General features: G+C 32.8%; 1 long non-coding RNA gene across 1 annotated transcript; it reads left to right on the top strand.

Annotated features, from left to right (window-relative positions):
- The first annotated feature begins 455 nt into the window (after positions 1-455).
- On the top strand, positions 456-3,918 carry LOC111089893. The gene is made up of 3 exons (XR_002614052.1): positions 456-546; positions 878-956; positions 3,761-3,918. It is a non-coding gene; the product is annotated as an uncharacterized LOC111089893 (long non-coding RNA).
- Positions 3,919-7,039: the final 3,121 nt, after the last annotated feature.

Below are 7,039 nucleotides of genomic sequence, written 5' to 3' on the forward strand. Positions count from 1 at the left end.
TATATTATAATATACCTATTTCTATAAGTTGAATTTAAACTAACGGATCAAAGTTCAAGTAAACAAGTTAATTTTTTAAACACCAGGAGACAATAAACTAATTTTATATTGTATTTATTTAATAAAACAATGTGTTTTCCTGTTTTACAATTCACCAGTGAGTATAAATATACCTAGGCCTAAAGTACCGTTAAACGTACTAAGCCTATTTTAGGTTAAAACTTTGACATCTTACTTTTATTTACCAATCTTTAAATAACTTTTCAACGCCCTCCCTCTTCGCCCCCCAGTGGCAGAGCGGTATGTCTGCGGACTTACAACGCTAGAAACCGGGTTTCGATACCCGTGATGGGCAGAGCACAAATAGCCTATTGCGTAGTTTTGTGCTTAACTTCAAAAACAAACAAACCTGTAGAGCCCTCTCTAGGATAAACTGCACCTCCCAACCAATCAGCAACTAGCAGCTTACCTGATTAACGAATCAGCAACTTGCCTGACTGTAAAGATAAAGAGACCTACAAACAGTCTGAAGTCCATTAATATCTGGTAAGTTTATTATTCTATATGAAGTAATGTGGCATCACGATATATATATATACATATATAAAGGAAAACATCATTGAACGGAACTCAGCTTATATTTTTCATAAAAATATTCTATTTATGTAGACACGTATTTATAAGTTTTTGGATTGCTTATTCTCTCTATAAGCATTAGACTAGTGTTATTGTTTTAATATTGTTTATATTTAACGCAATAAAACTAAGGCTTTGCCTGTTTTTGTTTGTGTTTGTTTATTTTTCAAACTGAAACTTTGAAAGCAGAATCGGAAGTTGTGTGGACCTGTAAATAAAGATGTTTTTTTTTTCTTTTTAGATTACTTGTAAAATTTACGGGATGGCAGCCCCGAACCTTAAGAATAAGAAACTTGACCAAAAGGTGGCGATAATCACAGGTATGTAAAATTAATAATTAAATTGTAACTAACACATATAAATAAAGACTAAAGGCCCTCTTATCGTTACCATTCTAACTGTCCATCTACTGTCTATTTCTGCGTCCATTACCTGCCTATGATATAATAATACTTTCGTCTTGAGTTTACTTACTGATAAGGTATATTTTATTACAATTTACAGCTTTTACAGTAAGTAATTTAGTTTTTAAAACAGGTACGACGTTTGGATCACTGGTGCGATCATCATCAAGTACACAAGTGAAGAACGTTTTAGGATTTAACTCAACATTCAAAATCCAACAATGTATTTAAATTCTAAAATTGATTGTAGCTACTTATTCGTGTAAATATCGACCCACGTGAATTTTACAGATGATTAATTTATGGCTAAAGAAAAAAATGACAATTCCTGGTCATCCGGGTCCCAATAATGTTACAAAATTACCGATAACACGACTCCACACTTACCAACAAATTGGTTTCGTGACTCTGTAACAGTAGTGCACACTAACCATATTGAATAATGCTCTATTGCTGTCTTACCTTGATGGTCCCCCGGTGAGACAGCGGTAATTCTTCGGACTTACAATGCTAAAATCAGGGGTTCGATTCCCCTCGAACAGCCCGATGTGGCTTTGTTATAAGAAAACACACAAACACACTTACCTTGATGAGTTCTTGTGGCGCCAATACTACAGCAATCAGACTCACGAGACATTTGATACACTAATAGAATACATTTCACAATGGTATGTTGTACCAAGTCAATAATAATAATTATTATTAACAAATATTTTCAAGATGGAGGTTAGTTATCTGTTTTCTACCACCTAAGAACGAGAAAAGGCAGTTTTTCTTCTGTTTGTGTCAGGTTCGTGTTTTAGTACTGTGACGTTCTGTTCAGAAAAACTGTGTTTGTTTTTACTCATATGCTCATGGACTTGGGAACGGTTTTTTGTTACGTCCTGTTTCACCTATGTAAAAGGTTGGACAACTGTTATTCTTTATTTTGTAAATGTTTCATGTTTTCTTATCATGTGTTTAATTTTTATTCCAGGGGTGAAAACGAATCTAGGTGTTATGTTAAAGTTATATATTTATGTGCTAGTTTTTCGAAATTTTTGATATCGGTATGCTAATATTTTCTAAATATGGGATGACGCAAGTAATTAGGTTTTCTTTGTTTGTTTGTTAAACGCCTCTTGTTTGTGTTTTTTAAATTTATCAATAGTTTCTATAACTACTTTAGTAGGGAACTGGTTAACGTCAGTGAAACATTCAGTTAAGCGCCTAACTTCATTTTCGATGTTTTCTGTGGTCCATATAGTATATGCTAAATTTAGGAGGCATTTTAAAGTGCTTAGCTCTGGTGGATCACATGATTAGAAAGCCATATTTATGTAAATTCCGCTGTATGTGTTTTTTCTATGAATTTTAGTAGTAAAACCTTGGTTGTTTTTGTTTTTTAATAATTATGTTTTAACTGAAATTGCTACATTTGTGATATAATTAGAATTAATATGCTAAAAGTAATAAATTTATAATATCGTTATCTATAACATAGTAAGGTTTACATACTTGTGGTTTATATGGTCAAGAAGAACGTTAGGTTTTGGTGAAATTAGTTATAATTCCTACATATTCTGAACTACCCCTGATCATACTGTTGGACTAGTCTGTTGCCAAGGTATACGGGTCAGCCTTTGGTTGGTCAATCACGTGTCAAATGGCTTATTATTCATGGAGTGACCGGTAAAAACAAAGTCCTCCGTTACATTGTCACACGTTCTAGTGATTGCTTGATTTATATGTTAAAAAAAACTGATTTAAAAGCGATACATTTGTGACTGATATTGATGTCTAAAAAATTGTACGTTTAGAATGTCTTTGTCCACATAATAGTAACTGGTATATACTTGTGGTTTATGTGTTAAGAAAAACGTTACATTTGGACAGTTTTAGTTTGAATAAATGAGTTCTTTGTAAACGACCTGGACACTTCTATACTAAAATGGTTTTACTATATTCACTGTATTGTCAGTATGTTTTATTAATTTGTATTATTGTCAGTATGTTTTATTAATTTGTATTATTGTCAGTATGTTTTATTAACTTGTATTATTATCAGTATGTTTTATTAATTTGTATTATTGTCAGTACGTTTCATTAACTTGTATTATTATCAGTATGTTTTATTAATTTGTATTATTGTCAGTATGTTTCATTAATTTGTATTATTGTCAGTATGTCTTATTAATTTGTATTATTATCAGTATATTTTATTAACTTGTATTATTATCAGTATGTTTTATTAATTTGTATTATTATCAGTATGTTTCATTAATTTGTATTATTATCAGTATGTTTCATTAATTTGTATTATTATCAGTATGTTTTAATAACTTGTATTATTATCAGTATGTCTTATTAATTTATATTATTATCAGTATATTTTATTAACTTGTATTATTATTAGTATGTTTCATTAATTTGTATTATTATCAGTATGTTTTATTAATTTGTATTATTATCAGTGTGTTTGATTAATTTGTATTATTATCAGTATGTTTCATTAATTTGTATTATTATCAGAATGTTTTATTAATTTGTATTATTATCAGTATGTTTTATTAATTTGTATTATTACCAGTATGTTTTATTAATTTGTATTATTATCAGTTGTTTTATTAATTTGTGTTATTATCAGTATGTTTTATGAATTTGTATTATATAACAAACTTATGTTTAGTAACTTTAAGAAGCGCTTCGACTGCACTTTTCTGCCTGTTTTTTGGTTTCAGGAAAAGAATTATGGTTGATAACTTCCAAGTGGTAGGGAAGAAAACTGTGCGAAGTAGAAAGGTGTAGAATAATGCCAATAGGGTAATAAACTGAGCAGGTGAATTAGAGAGATGGGAATAGGTGAGACCATATGGATTGAGGGCTGAGTTGCGACGATGACATATTGAGAAGTAATTGGAGCACACAGGGGGTTGGTTTTTAGAACATGGGTGAGAGAGAGGCCAACAGTCTGAGAAATAGGAACAATCATCAAAGTCAAGGAGGATGTGGTGGTGGAGGATTAAACTGCGACTCAAAGTGGTGTGCAAAAGCACTGGCCTTGAGGAGCATAGTAGCAGGAACCTCACCATCCACAAGGATAGGATAGAAAGGGGAGTGATACTGACCAGTGAGGATGCGAAACGGAGAGGAGAAAGGGGAATGACGAAGTCTGTTGCACAGGTAATGCCAATGGCGACTTTTGATAGCTTGAATGAAATTTCTGTCCGTGTGTTGGAGACCTCTGGATTGGTGTAAAACAAGTGGATCATGAGAATGGTGATAGTCATGGAGGAGTGAGGAAACACGGCAAAGAAGTATGATGGCTTGTTTGGGTATGGAGGGATGGAAAGTAGGTGACAGCAAAGAAGGGATTGAGCGAGCACCTGCAGAGGAAAGATCTGATGTCAAGGTATGTTCAAAGGCATCTACACTTGAAACGGTGGTAGGGTCAAGGTCGGGAAGAAGAAAATGAAGATGCTTCCTGCAATCATTCCAGTCGACTTTATGGAAATGATAATTGAGTCGTCGGTATGGTGGTGATACAGGAGAGGAACGATCAGCAATGGATAGATGATCACTGTCAGCAGGACAAAGTAAGGAAATTGACATTAGGGAAAAAACTTGGGTAGAGACAATAAAAACATCTGGAGCAGTGTTGGAGACAGGACGGCTTGGAGCAGGAAGAGGTATCATGGTTCCAGAAGTATCATTAAGCATGGTGAGGAATCGTTGAACCTCAGATGTAGTTCTGCTACTAAAGTTGACATCGGCAAGAATAATGTAGCTGTGAAAGAGGCGATCGACCATGTTGAAGAAAGTATGAGGGAGTGGTACACCAGATCGAACATAAATGGTGACAAATGTAAGAAGACTGAGTAAATACGTCATTATTTCCAAAAAACAGCAGTGTCATTACACTCTGGGTGGAGTTGCTTACCACGTAACTGATGATTACTCTTACTACAAAAAGGGATATTACATCCGTGACTTGCTAGTGTAAAATATTCACTATTTCTATACAGTATGTTTTTCCTTACAGAAATATGTTCAGCAGGAACACACACGTGATACCCTAATTGAATGACCCGGTTTACAAAGTAACTAGGGTGAGAAGAACTTAGTGAGTAGCTTGAACGATATATTGGATTAAGTCAGCATAGAAAATATATGGAGTTTTGAAGTAATTTATATTAAATAAGATGGCATGAAACATGTATCCTTGATAATACAAGGATCAGCAAGAATTTTTAATAGAAGTGTCAACAATTGTCTTATAACAAAATATATAGAACTATGTTAATTTCTATGAGCAACTCACAAATTCATTTATCATATTTTTTAACATATCAAAACATTGCATGATCTTATGATGCATGTAAAGACTGATTATTCCAATAATTATTATTTTTAAATACAGTTCTGTAACTTTCACCTGTTAACTTATTGGTAGTTCTTTCTGTGAAAATTAGTTATGTTTTTAAAAACAGTCTAAAATGATAATTATTTAAAGTATTCCATTCTTTTCAGAAAAGTTTCTTAACCCTAAAAATTATAAAACATAACACATTCCGGGTTCTCATTGATCAAGTACTCTTACATTATTGAACAACTTTGTTATTTTATTAAGTCTGGACTTTAACAGATGTATTGTGTAAGTTAATATATCTAAACAGACACTGATGTTTAAGGTTGAACTTTGAGTTTAAACCTATTAGAAGTTGAGTATTTATAATGCATACTAAAGAGTTTTTGTCTTACAATATATGTCACATAATATATCTTTTATATATGTAGACTTTATAAGAGAAACCACTTCATACATCAATTACATCATGTCCTAATAAAGCTGTAACAGTGAAATTTTGAGAAACTAAACTGAAGTAAAGCTTTATTTAACTCTATCGGGAATAACGTGAATATAACATACCAATAAAAGGGTTAATATTATAACCATCAGATTTTCTACAATAGAGAACTTTCTGAGATGTTATAGAACTGGTCGTTTTAATGACCAACTGTGTACACAAGATATTTACTTGATCTTTTCTTTATTTTTACTTCTTCAACACTCTTACTTCCTCACATTTCAGGTGGCTCCTCCATGGAGTTTTGTATCCTCACCAGGTCCTTCTCTTGGTTTACTCCCTTGAAACCAAGATACTATTATATATGTGAATTATAAAAGTTATATCCAAGATATTCTAAACTTCTTTCAGTATTCTGTCTATAGAAAGTCTGATCTTGAGATAACACTTGTCACTAGTTATACTCAAGAACCACAAACGTGACATCTAAGAGGAATGTTTGTTTATATTACACGTTTATAACCTTGGATTTTTTATACTTGCTTTTTCCTAACTCGAAAATGTCTTTAATATGAGCATTGAAAACCTACACATTATAGATCTATAATGTTAGTTAAATTCAAATAATATTTCTGTATTGTGTGTGCATAATATTAACTTTAACTTTTTACACTTTATGTGTAGTTTTTTCAGACGCGTCATTTGAAATATACAAACATATTGTGTTCACTTGGAGGTATTTGTTTTATATATTATGTTATTTAACACATCAAAACATCTTACCGCTGTTTTTATTAACCTTCTTAATGAACAATATAACCTATGTATTAAATGTAACTATAGCAACGCTCTAGCCACCACAAAATGGGTTTTCTTTCCTCTAAATGAAGGTACTCGATGATGTGAAAGTTTCTCTAGCAGGGAATCTCCATCCCACCAAACATGCTCATCCTTTCAGCCGTGGGGGCGTTATAATGTGACGGCCAATCTCATAATTTGCTGGTAGAAGAGTAGCCCTAGAGTTGGTGGTGGGTTGTGGTGACTAGCTGCCTTCCGTCTAGTCTTTCACTGCTAACTCAGGGACGGCTAATGCAGATGGCCCTTGTGTAGTTTTGCGTGAAATCAGTAGAGGGAGTTTAACTCCAGCTCCACCATCAGCAGAGGAAACATGTAGGTTGAGACAGGATAAAACCTTACAGGGAGATTAAATAC

The sequence above is a fragment of the Limulus polyphemus genome, unplaced genomic scaffold (assembly GCF_000517525.1).
Source record: "Limulus polyphemus unplaced genomic scaffold, Limulus_polyphemus-2.1.2 Scaffold7761, whole genome shotgun sequence".
NCBI classification, from domain to species: Eukaryota; Metazoa; Arthropoda; class Merostomata; order Xiphosura; family Limulidae; genus Limulus; species Limulus polyphemus.